Genomic DNA, 18,291 nt, shown 5'->3' with positions numbered 1-18,291 from the left:
AAACAGACTAACCAGCCTCAGATGTCCCTTCAATATTGAAATATGGAGGCTAATAAGGAGCACATGGGTCTTGCAAATAATGAGATTATTAACAAATACATAGAAATAAAGCTATTTGGCTGCATTAAAGAAACACACTTAAGCCACCAGTTTCAGATGGAGTCGCTTAGTCCTCTCTGACTTTCCTTGAACAGGCATATTTTGCAGATTCCCAGTTTTTGGCACCAATGCTATCTGTGGGCAGCACGTTGTACATGTACGTGTCCTATGCACCTCTCTCTCATGGGGCAGATCTAAGGAGAGACTAAGGATGGAGGTATGCGATGATACTCAAGTGAATGGGAGGAGAAATGGCAAAATTCAGATCGCTCTGTCGAGCGATGAGCTTTCTGTGGAAGAGAGACAGAAATAGGTGGCATTCGGTTGCTTGATTTTTGTCATTTTCTGACCTTGTTCCTGCAGATGCTACCTTGGCATCTGGAGATGCCGGTGGAGCTCTTTATACGTCTATCCAAGCACATCAATGAGTGACCCTATCTTCAGAAGTGCCCACCAACCTCAGACCCCACTGACGAGGGAAGCTGGAGATGCTCAGCACTGTAAAACACCAGGCCATGAGTTTCAGTGCCTCCTTAGGGTGAAAAGAGTCTAATTTTAGGCCCTGGAGTTTGAAAATGTTGGGTTTTAATCTCTGCATCTAGAGCCTCTGTGCCTGGCCTGGCCATAAAGACCATCCTGAGAGAAAATGGACCATTTTGCTAAACATGACAGTGACCCTTCAAATGGACCTAGTAATACAGCTGGAGAGCTTTTCAGAGATGCTCTTTGCTGAAGCCTTAAATCTAGCCTCCCTCCCCTATTTTAGCATGGGCACTGACCTCTATAAAATCCGGGCTGGAAGCTTCCAAGCCATTGTGAGCTGATGGAGCCGAATGGGAACCCAAGAGAGAAACACCATGTGGTTAGCATTACACTTCTGACACAATAGAAACTTTTATTAGCAGTTTTCCATTGTGCCACAAACTGCAAACATCATCATTACATTTGCATGCTTGAAACCATCCCGGAGAATGGCTTTCTTCTTTAGGATTGGCTAATTGCTTTCATATTGCATTAGCTTGGCATTTCGACTGGGATAGGAAAGGTGCAGGGAGAGTACAACAGCTCTCTTGTTATTAGGGGCATTCTGCTTGCCTGACAGTTCAGTCTGGAAACAGAATAGAAGAGGCCTTATAGTTTCATAGGATGCCAGTAGTGGAGGTGAAAGTGAGCAGTATTTCTTCTCCGGGAACCCACTGCCCTTGTCATGAGGCCAGGCAAAATCAAATCCATTCGTGGCCATAAAATAAATAATAAAGACCTAATTTTGCCTTTGGGAATCACTGAAGGGTTTGGGGTTTTTTTTAAAAAAAAACAAAAAACCACTTAGCTTTGGGGAGGATGTGGAGCTTAGAAAAATTAAAGTCAGAGATTAAGAAAAAAAGACAGGAGGAAGATTGGGAATTGTCTTATTTGTCTGTCTAGAGTAATGCTTCCATTGCCCTGGTTGCTGTGCACTTAGCTTGTTCTTGGACTTAGCTTGCAAGCCCTTTTGAAGAACCGACTTTTGCTTCTGTGTTTGCACCATGCTTTACTTGTCCAACCATGACTTATCTCAGAGGTGCTTCTGCGAAGCAAATACTAAATAACAGCAAGCAGCAGAGTACCAGTTAAGTCACCCAGGGCACGTCTACATGAGATGCTAGAAGTTCAGTAGAGTAATTCTACTGCGCATTAATGTGTCATGGTGAAAGGCATGCTAATGCGCAGTAGAATTAATCTACTGCGCATTAGTGTCACGTAAAAGATGTGCGCCAGTGCTACTGCGCAGTAGTTCTGATTACAGCGCATTAAGTTAATACCTGTTATTGCAAGTATTAAACTTAATGCACGTGCAGATGTGCCCACTGTCAACCATGTCCAAGGGCTCTGAATCAGGTTTGCAGCTTCCCTGTGCCTGATGTGCAGTGTGACTTTAATAAGAGCTAGCTGGCATTTTGTGAAGGTGGGAAGCTTGCAGTGAATCAGTTCTAGCCATTCTCAGCTCTTCCTCCAAAAACGCCCATCACAGGATGGGGTGAATAAGGAAGTGTTTTTTTTTTTCCATGATTTTTAGAAACCAATGAGTTAGAATCACAGACAATGAGGGTGGGAAGGGAGCTCAGGAAGTCACATCTAGTCCCCCCCCGCTCCAAGCAAGGCCAGCCGGCCAAGGGCTTTGTCTAGTTGGGGATTCAAAACCCCCACAGATGGAGAGTCCACCACCTCTCTGCATAACCTGTTCCAGTGCTTTACTGTTCTCCTACTGAAAACGTTTTTCCTAATATTCAACCTCAACTTCCCTTGCTGCAACTTGAGTTAGTCTGGTTGCCTTCAGAAACATGCTTTAGCTCATGCCGATCTCAACCCCAAGCTCTTTATCCCTCTCTGCAGTCTTCTTGAAATCCATGCTCCTGGGTTATTTTTTGAGTGGTAGCAAATAGGAAGTGAGGGGGGAAAAAACTCCCAAGTTACCTGTGCTGGGGTTTTGTGGCAAGCACAAAGTGTGCATCCAGATTCCCAAGCCTTTTAAATAAGCTGCAGGCACAGCGAGGCAAATTTGGCTTCTGCTCGACTCACGGAGGCCACCTGAATCAGTCGTGCTGTTTCCAAACCAAATCTCCAGTGCAGAAGCCACGGGGGAAATATGAGCTCATCGTGTACAATGCAGAGGTCACCGTGGTGCTGGCCTGTGGAGTGTATATTTGTCCATTCAACCTGCACAAAAAGACTTCATGGTTTGTTCCCATCTGGACAACAAATGTGCTCTCGTGCGGGGACTATATTTTGACCTTTACTCACTTTGTTTAGGAATGAGAACAAGGGCAGTGTGTAGCATGTACATTGAGGACCTCCTGACAGCGAGGGCAGTGGGCTGGGGCTGGAGATTTGCGGGGGAGGCTTGGTGAAGACATGGAAAGATACCAGTGAGGTTGAGGAAGAGGCAGCTTCCATCGGAGGGAGGGGTTTGCTGAGCTCTGATGTGCCTGGTGAGCCGTGCACAATGTGCTCCTTCATCCCCGCAGAAGGAGCATCGTCAGGAGACGAGGCATGTTTGTTATGCGTCCTCCGGTTCGTGGCGCCCATCGCACGGATCAAGTCTTGCAGTTAATCTGTTGCTGTGCAGACCGTGAACGCTTGACCGCCTGATTCACCAGTGATTAGCACAGATGGGCCGTGGTGCTTTGGTGACCTCGGACACCGCCATTGTTCAACACCCAGTGGGTAGCACTGGGGTCGGCGGGTTTGGCGCTACTCCCTAAGTGTCTCCAAGATGTCTTTAAAGGAGTCAGCAAATAGGAAATTAGTATGCATTCATGAAGGGTGTGTCCACTGCATCCATGGCGCATTGCTGAGAAGCACAGCCCTGCTCCTTACCTCTCCCCCACTCTGGGGTTGTCTCTGATGGATTTGGGGGCAGCCTCAAGGGCCCCATTTCTGGGTCTGGTGCATGCAGAGAGGATGCAGGTGACTGGGGCGTGCATCTCTCAGGGTCGCTGCAGAAGCATCAGAGACGTGCACAAAGACCCCCGCACCGCAGCTAGTGCCATGCTTCAAAGTGTGGTGCGAGCCACAGCTTGAAACAAGCCATCCATCTTACCTCTCTCAAAGTAGCTTTTTGGGGGCTTTTTGGATCGGCATTCAAGATGCGCAGACTGGGAGGGCCTGGATCTCTGAGTGGGTAGACAGCATCTACCTCACATGACCTTGAATCGGGCTGAAAAGCCGTCCAAGCTGCTGACTCGCGGCTGGTGCAGAAGGATTCAGAGGATGGTGTACAACCCCTCTTGTGCTCTGTCCAGTGCAATGCCATGAGTGCTTGTCTGTAGGGACGGGCAATCAGGACTCATAGTAGAGATGATATCTTTTATTACATCAGCAAGATTTTTGCAAAAAAAAATTCTTTAATTGCAAGCTCTTAATTGCAATTGCTTGCAATTAAAGACTTTTATTTGCAAAAATCTTGTTGGTTTAATAAACGATATCATCTCTACTATGAGTCCTGATTGCCTTTAGCTCTAGACCAATACGGCTGCAACCTGGATACCTGTCTGTAGGGAGATATTTCTGCTGGATGCTCTGAGAGCCATGAGCAGCATACGCTCTGACGGTTGAAGATTGATCATTATCTTGTCATGTTTCTAGCTAATATGTCTGGAAATTCCCCTACCTATAAATTCTCATTCATAAAGATACCTAACTTGCATCTACTTCCATCCCCCTGGCTGCTTTTTGAGTCTGGCCTGGAACATCTGGAATAGACAGTGGTGGCTGGAGCAGTATACCCAGGGGGAGGAATAAATGCATCTCCCACCTCCTGCCTGGCTTCTTAGTCCAAGTGCGAGGCAATGAATTATACAATGGTATGTACTGTGTAGCAGCGGCTACCTACCCCTGTTCTCTGGAGCAAATGAGTGGTGAGGGGTGGAGAAAGGCTGCCCTTGCCCCGGATGACTGGGGCTGGCGCGTGGTGCACGAGGAAGCTGCTAGCCCCGCAGAGTTGGAAGGAAGCCGCTGAGGACCCGTGATTTAGAGATTTCGGAGTCCCAGTGCCTCTGAGAGCGACTCCTGGCCCCAGCCAACAGGTTGAATTACAGGTTAGAAACGTCTCTCCTGATCAGTCCTCACCTATGCCCAGGCAGCCAAAAGTCTTGTGCAGGCTTTTGTCACCTCTTACACAATCCCCCGTATCCGGCTTCCTTTGACATTCATGCTGCCTCTTGAGATGAGCAAAATGCAGCTGCTAAGCCCACCTTCCTTCCTGCTGCAGGGCTGTATTGCTTCCCTCTCTGACTCCATCTTCTGGTCCCTTTTGCTCAGCGTACCTAGTGCATACGTACCCTGCACATCCAGGGCACCTTCGTGACCGTGTCCCTCCCTGCTCATGCACTCTTGTCTGTACCTCTCACCTGCTTGACCTGTCTCTACCAACAACATCTCTCTCATGCCCAGCACTTGCTTTCTGTTGCATTTCTCCCCGACTTCTTCTGTGTTGCTGCCTATACATGAAACACCCTCCCTGAACTGGTGTTTAAAGCCATCATCTACATGCACCCCCTTGATTTGCTTCTATCATTATGCCGTCAAGAAATGAACCAGTAAATAATGGCATGAGGCCCAAATAGCGAACAGGAAAGTACTGTTTTTTGATTAACTAGGATTGCAATTTGCATATGCATATGTGTTTTTAATTGTAAGTATTTGATTACTCCCCTCGCATTTCTGGTGCCGCTGATCATCTCAGATCTCTGGATTAGGGACAGAAGTTGCACATAAACTGGAAACTTATTTTTTTTTAAAAAGCCTTCCCTTTGTAGAGTTCATAACAATATTTCATTTAAAAATGTGTGTGTGGGGGAACCCTCTAGTTTGAAGCCGAACATTTTTATCACTATCCCTTTAAGTAAAATTTGGACTTGGCAGAAGGATTTTAGAGGCTGTGGCTTTTGACTTGAGCAGATGGCTTTAGTTAGGGCAGTTTCAGTGGCAGGTTTCTGGGATGCCGAATCTCTCTCTCCCTCTCTTTTTCTCAGTCTCTTCCTCTCCCTCTGCCTTTTTTTCTGTAGTCAATAAAGCCATTGAGCGAACCTTTAATAAATAAACAGAAAACATTTTCAACAGACAGTGGGATGGAAAATGACTCATAGGAAAACAAAGTATAAAGTATACTCTAGTATTAGGTATTACATGTGTCGAGTTTCTGTTTTGGGTCCAAGAATGCTGTGGTTTTTCTCCAAGGATTATGCCATTGTGGAATAATGTCATTGTGGAGTATTCGGTCAAGATGAGTTGATCGAGTCTGGTGGTTACTTGCAAATATATATCTATGTACTTTTCAGAGTTTGGAAAATCTTTGACAAGCAGTTTTCATGAGACTGCAGGCAAATTGTTGCCATCGCTCTCCAGCCCTGCCAAATACCATGCAAATTGCTGGAGTCATGCTTTCTCTCTCCATTCCTGCTGCTGCCTGGGGACCTATTTATTCCCTAGGGGTGGGATAGAAATGTTTGGGGGTGTGATCCTTCAGCAGTCACTGAAATGATTAGACTTATTGAAACCACAGGGACTGGTCCCATATTGGAGGGTGGAAGGAGCCCCAGGTGTTGATGCAAGTTGTGGGGGAAAGGCTCCCTGAGCAACAGAGCCAAAGGAGAGAGAGAGAACCTGACCTTGGCAATGTGCACGGTATTTGGCAGGGTGGGAAGCTGTAATGCCCAGGAGTATGTTTGTCAGTCAATAGCGAGTCCCTTGAAAAATGAGCCTCCCTTGGTTTTGTTCGGGAGTTTGAGCCTTTCCTGTCAGGGTTCTGGCATAGCATGTTGGCCTGCTTCAGCATCTTTCACCCATGGATCTCAAAGCAGTGGGAAAACCTTAATTAATTAATTAACTCTTGCTCTTCCCCTGTGATTATTAGTGTCAAAAGTCAACCCAGGCCTCTTTTTAGTCTGATTTTACTTTGTTTAAAATCAGAGACTGTAGCTGTTCTGAGCCTCTCTGGGCGGGGTGGGATATCAATCTAAATAATAAATAAGTCTAGCAGCCCATTGTTTGTAGTTTAAAGCGTACCAATTTCTACAACCAGTGGTACATGTGGGAGAGATGTGGACTGTCCAGCTTTCCCCCAGTGTTTAAATAAGTTGAAGATTAGAAGGGGGTGAAAAAAACTCAGGTACAGTAAAGTTTGGTTTCCAACTTCTCTGCAGGAAAAAAATATCCTTGCTGACTATTCAAAATGTTGTGTAAATTGTAACTGCAATTTCTTTAACCAAGTTTCAGCTATTTTACCTGTATCCTCGATCTGCTACAAAGACCTGACAGTGGTTTGACAGCCTGGGGCTAGTACAAGGTAAATTATTGTCAAGAGCCATTAAACTATGTTAAGGATGTGTCGAGGAAAAGGATTACACTGTGGGTTCTCTCTCAGAGTCAATGAAATATTTATTGTTCATGGTTTCTCTCTTTTTCAAACCCCAAAATCAAAAATCCTTGAGTGGAACAAGCTCATTTGGTTGCAAAGGGCCTGATGTTCAGCTGTGCCTCTGCAAAAAGGATGCAAAGTAGCACATTAAATTTACATGCATGCACCTACATGGCTAACTGCATGGGCCATTTCCACTTGCAATAATCGGAGTAGCAAATAATTTTTCAGTTAGCGTTTCTAAACTGCACCTAAGACATGCCTCAGAGCTTCCGTCCTCAATAGAGAAGGCAGACAAAGGATAAGAGGGGAAATGGGTGCAGAGAGTGGCAGAGACTTTTGCCATAGGTACAGCAGGAAAAGAAAAGGCAGTCCTCATCTCAAGTGTTTTTTGATGGGTGACATTTGATGGAAGACATTTGGGGGGGGGGGGGTGTTCAGAATGAGGGGAGGGGCTTAGTTTTATTGTCTTTCCAGCTGTTATTTTTTAGGGTTAGGGAAACAACTGTGGTTTATCCCTTTTTCCTACCAGAATAAGGCATTTACAACATGTGTTAAAGGTGCTCTGTAGAAGCCATCATTTAGTGCAGAGTATAAATTGAAATGATACATATAATAAAATCAGGTAGAGTGGCAAAATCAGCTTGTGATTCTCATGCTTTACTATGTTGCAGAGTGACTTCGAGTTTGCTCATCTTATGATGAAAAGGGAATTATGGGGGGCTAAAATTCTGTCAGATTTGATTTTCCTGTTATAATGCAACATACTGAATTTTAATGGAAAATACTGGGAAAATTCCACCTGGTTGCAAAGAATATGGGGATGATATCACAGAAAATAATCCCCTCCCCCCTTCTTTTTCTTTAAATGTGTATCAAAACCAGAAATGTTGGAAGAGAATTAGTTAAATTGAAGCAAATGTTGACCAGCTTTATGATGCAAGGTATTCCTACTCTTTCTTCTCCCACCCCAGCACACATGGGCACACTAGGAAAATGCTGAATAACCTCAGTGGTAACTGTGGTCACTCCATACTTTTGTCTGCTGAGTGATAGGTGTGTCTTGGACAAATTGGGAAAACCAGGGAGACCGCAAATCAGCCAGTACGTACTAAGGAGTTGCTAGTTGCATCACATCACCATGTAAAATCAAGCATGCAATATATGATGCAATTATTTTTCACAGGTCTCTTGGCCTGGAACTAAGCTCATTGCAATCTAAAGCTTCCAGGCAGCTCAAGTCTGCATTTCTATATATACATATAGACTTGGGAGGGGGGAAATCCTGGTCTTCGTTGATGTCGATGTTTTAAACAGATTAACTAAAAAAGTTCTGCGGGGTTTTCTTAATTGGTACATTTGAAGAATTACCTGTAGGGCCTGCTAGAATCCATTCTTGGTTGACTGGAGCCTCTTTTCCCCCTATTAGCCATGACAAGAAATGTCCAGTGGTCTGGAAAGGTACCCTGCATTGTCAAAAAAATGACACTCAAGTGCCTTCAGACTGTGCTGAATGTTTGCCCCTGTCTGGGTAATGCACTAGCCAGAGGGAGGGCTTGGTCTGGTGTCCTATCCTTTGACATTGCAGCAGTGGGAATGCCATGGAGGAGGTGCCTTTGGTGTCTGATGAGCCGGGGGTTGGGAAAGGGATGACATGATATACTCTTCAGATGCCCCAGAGGGAGTGAAGGGAGCTGAATCGAGCTAAACTGGGTCAACGGGTCACCCCACTGCATGATTCCTGAGTGCAGATGAACCTGGAAGATGAGCCATTTCTGATGGGAATATTTTTCCCCTCCATCAAACCAGCTTATTGTTCCCTCTACTCATTTTCTTGAAACGTGTGAATTTAGTGCCTGGCTGCCAGACTTGGAAAGCAGCGAGCTTTATTTATCCATCAAACCGGTCCAGGCTGAGCCTGGGCATTTCTGGGTTTTTATCGTTGCATCTAACCCTGATTGGGACAGGGGTAAGTGCAAGATAAAGGGATGAGTGTGAACCAGATGTAATGGAAATGAAAATGCAGAGGATACCTGGCTGCTAGGTGTCAACAGTTAACAAAGCATCTCAAAAGAGCCACCAACAACCATCAGATGAGAGCAACTGGTCTGTAGAGGTTATGCTGGGATTGAGTCTACTGCTGAGAGTTTTGTGGAGGTCTCTAGAAAGGGTCACGTAGTCTAGAGAAATAGCATTAGCTCAACTGCTGCAAGAGCTATTTCTTCTGCTACTCTTACTTTTTTTTACTCTTTCCTTCTAAAACTTTCCAGGCTCTTTCCCCAAGTTGTGGTTTAAGGTAGTAATGGGAGTAGAGTCATCAGCAAAGATCAAAGTAAAATCACCTCAATCTTTTTACAGCATCTTAAACGAAAGCACTAACACGCCCTGTCTTTCTAAAGGTTTCAGGCAGGAGACAACAGCCCAAAGCAGCGACGCAAGAAGCAACCCGGGTTAGCTTCTTGCTATAGACTCCGGCAAGACTATCCCTCTGCACGCAAAAGAGTTTAACCAACGGTAAGAAAAGAGTTCTTTATTTCCCCTTTCATGGGCATATCATCTTCTACACACGCTGTGCGAAAAGTTTTCTGTGTCGCTGTTGCATGTTTTAAGCCAGGTCTGCATGTCTTTAATTGTGAACTGGTTTTTTAAATTGTTATTTGAAGGCAGCATAAGATTTGCCATCGACTGGCTCAGACCAGAGGTCCGTCTTGCCCAGTCCCCTGTGTCGTGCAGCAGCAGAGAGCGGATGCTGGAAGGGGAGTGAACTGGGTCTGACCAGGGTGTTTTTCCCCGACCCCGCTGTTCCTCTCCCGCTTGCAGCCTCCAGCCTAGGAAGCTGTGATTCAGAGGCGGTATCCCTAGCTCCCATGCTCAATAGCTACTGATGCTCCTTTCTTCCAAAAATGTCCAACCAGTAATTATGGGTTTGTGGAGGTCAGCACTCTGTGCTATCCTACAGGAACCCCGTTGTTGATTTCTTTTTTTTCTCCCCCCCCCCCCCCCCCCCCCCCCCCCCCCACTTATTTTTCTGTTCTCCTGAGAAGAGTATTTGAAAGGGCTCTGCCTCCATGGAGCTGAAATCATAGGGAAGCCTGGGAAGCTTAGGACAGTGCAGGGGGTCAGATTTGATGATCTGCTCAGGTCCCTTCCGACCCTACCAACTATGAAACTATGAGGAAGGATTCAATGGTGACTTCAGTGAGCTTTGGGGACTTTCCATTTATCCCATAATAACTAGACCTTCTGTGCCAGGGACACACTGTACACTATGAATTACGCTGTGGTTATGGCTGAGGCTGGTGTTTGCCGCAGGATTCGGACAGTCTGAGAATGGGTGGTGGTGGCGGTGATGGGGGGAGTTTGGCTACTACATTTCAGTGTTGTTCCTTTGAGTTTAAAAAGAGCTCACCATTTCATGCCCGCCCCTTCAAATGTCCCAGGTACAAAGCACCAACTTCTCAGGCAGGAATTGATCTTTGCAGGGCTGGACCTGATGATCTTGTGAGATCCCTTCCAGCCCCTGGGTTCTTCTGAATGAATCTATGAATCTGAGCATAGCTCTCTAGACCCGCTTGGGCAAAATTATGGCCTGTGACTGAAAGCCATGGAAGGGACTGACCCCCCACCACCCCCCCAGTAGATGGTCACACTTGCCAAGATCATGCAGATTGCTGAATTGAGGATGAGTCTCTTGGCTATTTGCTACACTTCTTTAAAGGCTGCCGCTACTTCATTCAGCAGTTTGCTGCAGCATGATAGGTAGGGAGATGGATGGATGGATGTTTGTGTGTACATGCATATACATTCACATGTGTGCATACACACATCCAAGATGGCAAGCTCTCATCTTTGGCTATTTGCAACAGTTCTGCTTTAAAGGGTGCAGCTCCTTCATTCAGCAGTTTGCTGTGGGATGGATGGATGTTTGTGTGTACATGCATATACATTCATGTGTGTTTATACACACACATCCAAGATAGCAAGCTCTCATCTTTGCAGCATTATGTTCCTTACCTCCTTGCAAAGTAGCTGGGTTTATCACAACAGAATCAGTGAACCGTCAACACCACGAGCAAAGTACCTAGCAGATGTACTGGCGTTGTAGGCACTTTCTTCCTTCATAGGGCTGGATCTTCACTTGGAAAAGTGTTTGCTGTTGGAGTCCAGGAAGGGCCAGGGAACTGAGCAGTGTTTGAATTGGGGATCTCTCATAAAGAGTAGGCTCTGCAACATTTAATCTCACAGTTTGAGCAGGGTGTTTCTGAATATGTGTTTCTGAAAATCTTAGCCCTAATATGGTGAGGACTAAGAGTATAGAGTTAGGGTATGACATAAAGGCTAATATATTTGTGTGTGTGCATGTACATGCATGGATGTGACTTAAAAACAATATCTACACTTACCCCCAGCTGCTTAAGCAGAGATTGTGTCTTTCAAACTGTATACATTGCTGGCTTATTTGGAGGTATAGCACCTCATTTTAAGATTAATACTTAAAATGGCTTTCTTAAAAGTCTCTTTGTGATTCAGTTTACATTGTAAGATCCTAAGTATTGCAGTCCAGGGACATTATAAAATAATAGAAACTGAGGGTTAAGGAGGGCACATCTAGTCCAACCCTCTGCTCAAAGAACTAGATCATCCCAGCCAGGGCTTTGTCAAGCCTTAAAAACCTCCAAGGATGGAGAATCCACCACCTCTCTGGGCAACCTGTTCCAGTGTTTTACTACCCTCCTTGTGAGAGAGTTTTTCCTAAAATCTTACCAATTATGTTTCTCAATTTCCCTGGACAGCATAAGTCAGGAATAATTCAATGATCTTCCATGGAAAACTGGCATAAATGAACACAGATCCAACCCAATAATCACTTATGCTCACAAAGCAGCAGATGTAGGGACAGCGTTAGGCTCTTGAATGGGTAATTCACCATCCTTTCTTGCCAGCGGCTTCTTTTATCTGGCACGTGGGGGGTATACATGTGAAAACCGCAGCCCCAAATTGGGTTCTGCACACAGATCCCAGGTTCTTTAACATGCAAGTACCTCCAGCAACATGGAAACATCCGTCGTCCAAGTTATGTGAATGTGAGTAGGATGCGATAGCGTGTTTCCACAGCTCTCTGGCTTTTTGCCATTCCCCTACATGTCAAAAATACAATGCAGGTGCCACATTAAAGCCGCAAGTGGTTATGCATGTCCAAGAAAGAAACTGATCCATTGGGACGTTGGGAAGCTGGAACAGACCTGGTCTATAGAAAAGTGAGCCAGTGTCAGAGGGGATGAATAAGCGGAAGAGTGCGAAAACCTCATTTCACATTTGTGTTTTGTGGTGTGCGTCTCTTCCCCCTCCCTGTTTCGGCCATAACGGGACACTGGGACAGCCCAAAGTTTGACCTACTTTATTCCTTCCTTGTTCTGCGTCTTTGTAAAAAAAGGCATCATTCCTTGCATGTTGTTTTCCAGCCGAGAGTCTTTATGGCTGTTTTTCCCCAAAGAAAAAGGAAAAAAAAAACCTCCTCTAAAGCTAGGAGCTCAGGCTTGTGAGCCGCCTTCCCGTAAGAAGCGTGTGCTTCCCAGCATTTCTAGGCAAACCTACAATAACAAGCTGGAGTGTGAAGCCCAGGACTAGTGAATAACTCGGCAGTGAACCAGGGCGCGTTGTCTGAGGTTCTTGACCAACATTGCCATAAAGCTCCAGGTCTCAAGAGCAACCCTAAAATAACAAGCGCAGCATGTGAGCCTGCGATCAAGTAAAAGGAAACTCAGTAATAAAGAAACATATTTCACTCTTGAGCTTCCAAGGAAGTATAATTAACATGAAAAAATGTTATTTAATACTGATGAATGATACTCTGGCACGATCATTAATCAAGTCTAATCATCAAAACCTTTTTGGGAGCAGACGTTGCATTGGCTGGTTTTGATTTCTCATGGAAAACAAATTGCTTCACCATCTTCTGCTGTGGAGGGCACAAAATGGGAAAACATGCCGCTCGTCTCTTGACCCCCTCCTGAGTCTGGTGGGTGCAAGCGTTTCCGATAGCGTGAAGGTCTGGTGTTTTCAGGAGGATCTCAAAGAGTCCCCTATGCCTGGGACCTGTAGACACCTCTGAAAATCACAGCCCCAATTAAAACCGAGCAAGTGCATTTACAATCCAGGGCGTCTCAAGTTTCACTTTGGTCTTGGACTGCACGGAGAAAGAGTTGTTTTCCCTTGCGGTCGTGTTGTCACGAGGAGGGCGACCGTTCTGCGATGGGTTGGAAGGGAGATTTGTAATAATTGCAGTGGTGCAGTGGGACTCTTGCACGTGCATGTCAAGAAAATAACTCTTTTATCCAGTTTGCAGGTGGAAGTGTGCTTGCCACCACTGCAGGTACAATAAAGGGACCCAATCCAATTAAGAACAGTAAAACTTGGCACTTTGGGAGGTTGAGATATTCTGAATTTATCACTTCATTGAAGCAGCCAGTCAGCACGGCAAAATCCATACAGTTGGAGGACTTGGCCAACCGTACATACATTTCATGGGAAGTTTGTCCAAAACATTAATGAGCTCATATGAGCCTTGGCACGCTGGGCTTAAGTTTTCAATTCTCTCACCTAAAAGATGCTGTCATGCAAATCACAGAGTACCTTCACATTTTCCAAAGCATAGAAGAGCCCTGTTTCCTCCACCATTGTGTCCACAGCTCAGCTCCGAGTCCTGCAGTGAGTCAGGACCCCTTCCATGGTGATCAGTCTTTAGATCCAAATTTGTCACTGAATTTTGTTTATAACCTGGGTGTCTGCTGGAACAGACTCCAATACCAAGCGTCTCCTAAGGACGCTTCCCGAGCATTCATCTTCACCCAGATTTTTCTTCTCCTAAATGCACGTGGTTCAGTGAGTAGTGGTGATTTCGGTCATCAGTTCTGGGTGACTAAATATCCAAAGAAAGCCTTAAAGTCCAGAAGCCTCATGGACACTTCACTGATACCAACCTGCCATGCTTACCAATAATAATTTCTATCTCGATTTTCTCCTTCTGGTAGCTGATAGCCTAATATATTCATAATCTCAACACTTTGCCTTCTGTTTATTTAATGGCCTTCCCTTTCTTCTATTTGATTAAGTTCCTCTGTGTCTGGCTGTTTGGTTAGCATTAAGTTCCCTTTCTTTCAGGAAGTTCATTTCCACACCACTTTTTCCCAAGCGTCTTCCTGTAAGTGAGTAGTGTAGGTTTTGATCCAGGCTTTTTTTTTTCTTTCTTCTGTTTTGCAATTCTGTGCTTTTTTGGCTTATGAGACAAGGATTTCTATTCTAAATCTCAGAGCACTGGGAGAAAAAAATACCTTGGAACATTTTTATCTGATGTAAAGCAGAAGAGATCCTGGTGGGAATGATTGCCCAAGCGGCGAGCTGGGATTTCTGACTACCGTGCAAAAGGGCCGTGTGATCTTGTCTTCCCCAGGCTTCTCTGCTCCATCCACTTGTTTCACCTCGCACTACACCTGAATGATGAGCTCTCTGCAGCAGGGTCGTTTCTGGTCCTTTCGTGTTTTTCGGCTTCTAGCACAGTCGAGGTCTTCATCTCCAGTTGGGACTGATGGTATGACTGTCATTGAAATAATAAAGCACAGTTATTTCAGTGTCAACCAAAATGCTCTGATTGGAGGGGAATCCAAATGATAACGGGGGGAACAAATGAAAACAATGCCCCGCCAAAGCTTTGGCCCCCACCAATGTGCTGGGAGAATTTTCTATAGATTGATAACACACACACACAGATATAGATAGATACAGATATATCTCTAGATAGAGATATATAGATTTCATAGACATTAGGGCTGGAAGGGACCCTGGAGGATCATCGAGGCCAGGAAGTCAGCTGGGGTCACAGGATCCCAGCAAGATAAGCATCCAATTGTGTTTTGAAGGCATTCAAAGTGGGTGCTTGAACCACCTCTGGCGGCAGGCGATTCCAGACCTTGGGGGCTCGGACAGTGAAGAAATTCTTCCTTATGTCCAGCCTGAAACGGTCTCGGTGGAGTTTGTGACGTTTCAATCTTGTCATCCCTTGGGGCGCTCTGGTGAGCAGATGTTCCCCCAGATCCTGATGAGCACCCTGATAAGCTTATAGGCAGCCACCAGATCACCCCTGAGCCTGCGCTTTTCCAGGCTAAAGAGCCCCATGGCTCTCAGCCTGTCGTCATAAGGTCTGTTTTCCTGACCTCTGATCATGCGCGTGGCTCTCCTCTGGACTCTCTCAAGCTTCTCCACATCCTTTTTGAATTGTGGAGCCCAAAACTGGACGCAGTACTCCAGCTGCGGCCTCACCACGGCCAAGTACAAGGGGAGAATGACGTCCCGGGATTTGCTCCAGAAGCATCTATGGATGCACGCCAGCATTTTGGTCGCTTTACTAGTCACAGCATCGCATTGCAGGCTCATGTTCATCTTGTGGTCAATGATGACCCCCAAGTCTCTTCTGTAGCGCTAGCCGGCGTAGCACTGCCGAGCCTATAAGGATGCTGCAGGTTTTTCCTCCCAAGGTGGAGAACCTTGCATTTTTTGGTGTTGAACACCATGAGGTTCTCGTCTGCCCATTTGCTGAGCCTGTCCAGATCTGCTGGATCTCCCACCTGTCCTCAGGTATGGATGCTTTGCCCCAAAGTTTGGTGTCATCGGCGAGCTTGGCCAGTCCACTTCTGACTTCAGTGTCCACATCACTAATGAAGATATTGAACAATACGGGTCCAAGGACAGAGCCTTGGGGGACCCCACTGGTCACAGCGCACCAAGACATTTGGCTCCCGTCGACCACCACCCTCAGGGTCCTACCACGAAGCCAGTTCCCAGCCAGCAGATCATGGTGACATCAAGGCCACAGTTAGCCAGTTTAAGCAAGAGGTGATCGTGGGATACTAGATTGAAGGCTTTTTTAAAGTTGAGGTATATGACATTGCTCTCTTCCCTTTTGTCCAGGTGATAGGTCACCTGGTCATAGAAGGAAATGAGATTGGTCAAGCATGACCTGCCCACAACAAACCCGTGCTGGCTATCCCTCGGGAGATTGCCTTCAACTAGTCTGTTAAGGTTGGCTAAAATATAGCACTTGCTCTCTCCCTGATTTTTTTTTATTTTTTTTATATATATATATAGATATATATATGGTCAGGGGTACCAGTGAGGAGATGGTGGTGGTGGTAGTGGTACCCTAATATCTATAGCTCGTTGGTAAGGACCACTCCCTGCAAATTGCGGTGCTGGGTACAAGATCCTCGTCTCTGCCTGATTTCGGAGCAAGGGATTTGAACGAAGGTCTCTGTTCTCTCGGGACCAGGCTCAACCCTGCTCGCTGGGCAGGAGGATGGTCTGGACTGGTGTGCCTTCAGTCTCTCCTGTTGATGCTGTTCAGTTTTGTATAAATACTTGCATAGTCCTTGGATCAGGGACTGGGACCGAGAGTCCCATGTCCCGGGAGACTGCTGCAGCCAAACCTGCCGTTGTGGCTATAGGATATCAACTAGAGACTCGTTTCCTCTCGCACATGAATCTCTCTGAGAAATCCAGAGGGTTCATTCTGCTTGACTGCAATATCCCTTACATTGCCTTGCCAGGTTGTATCCAGCTGCAGAATTCACCCCGTTGAACCTGAATCACAAATGGGTTTCCTGGAATGGCACCTATTTGCAAATGAGCTGTTCACTGAAAAAAAAAATGTGTCCAGCCCCAATTATAACTCTAATTTAAAGAGCCCCACAACCTTGAAGAAATCTGACTCTGAATTATAGGCAATTCTGGAGAATTTTACAGCAATTGTTCTCTGCTAGATTAATGGCTAGTGCTGAGCTGGGTATTGGGCTAAACGAACAAATGCGCTGATTCAATGTGGTAATTGCTCTGTTTCTTCGATTAAAAATATTGCTTGTCTCCAGTGACATCCTGCAAGCACTTTTACTCTGGGCAGAATGGCTGCTGAAAACATATGGAAATTCCCCCCAAAAAGAAGGGGAAAAAAAGAGTCGCATGTGTCTCAAGAACTGCAGGAAGCTCGGGTAAGTGAACAACATTGAACCAAGTATCTCCTGCTACAAAACACATGCTTCTTGTGCAAAATCTTCCCTTGGGAATTTTTGCAGAGCGAAGGAGCCCATTAGTTTTGCCCAATTCTGTTGAAAAGTAGAAAAGAATCTGCCTCGTTTGATGAATAACTGAGCGGGATCGCCAAGAAGAAAACCTCGATAAGCGAGTTGCTTTGGACTCCACTTTGTTTTATGTTCTATATAATCCAGTTGAATTAGGAACACGATCAAATATATAGACGTGCTGGTACCTAATTGTCACATCCCTGGTTTAGCCACTGAACTTATAAACCATTAATATTTCCTCCTCGTTTAAGCATGGATGTGTCCAGACAGAACGGCTGCAGCACGGTAACTTTGAATAACAGAGAGCGTGAACATGCGCAGTGTACAACTGGGGTCAACACAGGGCCTTCGTATATCAGCTCCTGCGGAAACAGCCGTATCGTGATTTGAAACCCCTATTGCCCATCTCGCAAGGGGCCAAATGGGGTGTTCTGGAAGGGGTCATTTCTCTTGCAGCTGCTCTGCTTTATATCATAAAATCATAGAAAAAGAGGGTGTGAAGGGACCTCAGGAGGTCACGTCTACTCCAACCCCCTGCTCCAAGCAGGACCAGCCCCAGCTACATCATCCCAGCCGAGGCTTTGTCTATCCGGGTCTTGAAAACCTCCAAGGATGGAGATACACCTCTCTGGGTAACCTGTTCCAGTGCTTTACTATCCTCCTTATGAAAAGATCCTTCCTAATATCCAATCTCAACGTCCCTCACTGCAACTTGAGCCCATTGCTCCTTGTCCTGTCATCTGCCCCACTGAGAATAGCCCTGCTCCATCCTCTTTCGAGCCCCCTCCAGGTAGTTGAAGACTGCTATTAAATATAATAGACTGCTGTTGTATAAGGATACCTACATATTGAAAAAGAGAGACACAGAGGGAAGCTGTGTTGCTGCCTGGTAGGTCGGTAGGGCACTCACCTGCAAGGTCGGTGTGTGTTCAGATACTCTCAGCTAGAGAAGGAAATCAAACCAGAGCTGCTGTGCCCTGGGTGGGTATTGGACCCACCAAGCTATTGTGTTGATAGAAATTCTTATACTTGTTCCCCAAGAAACTCTCATACTTGTCCCCCAAATTGTCCTGCTCTTACAAACACCCTGTTCTTGTACTTTTGCAGGTGCACAGTGGCACTGTTCAGCCCTTGTTCCTCAGAGGTCTAATGCAGGTGCAAAAT

At 45.8% G+C, this 18,291-nt stretch overlaps 1 protein-coding gene across 1 annotated transcript in view; it reads left to right on the top strand.

Annotated features, from left to right (window-relative positions):
- ZNF469 (zinc finger protein 469) overlaps positions 1-18,291 on the top strand; it is a 361,499-nt gene that overhangs the window by 188,935 nt on the left and 154,273 nt on the right. The window contains exon 6 of the mRNA XM_090063861.1: positions 9,397-9,511. The gene's annotated coding sequence lies outside the window, so the exon portion shown is untranslated. The remainder of the gene's footprint in view (positions 1-9,396; positions 9,512-18,291) is intronic.

Source organism: Crocodylus siamensis, chromosome 9, assembly GCF_052110815.1.
Source record: "Crocodylus siamensis isolate JL-2025a chromosome 9, ASM5211081v1, whole genome shotgun sequence".
Taxonomy (NCBI): domain Eukaryota; kingdom Metazoa; phylum Chordata; order Crocodylia; family Crocodylidae; genus Crocodylus; species Crocodylus siamensis.
This window is presented reverse-complemented; position numbering and strand designations above follow the sequence as displayed.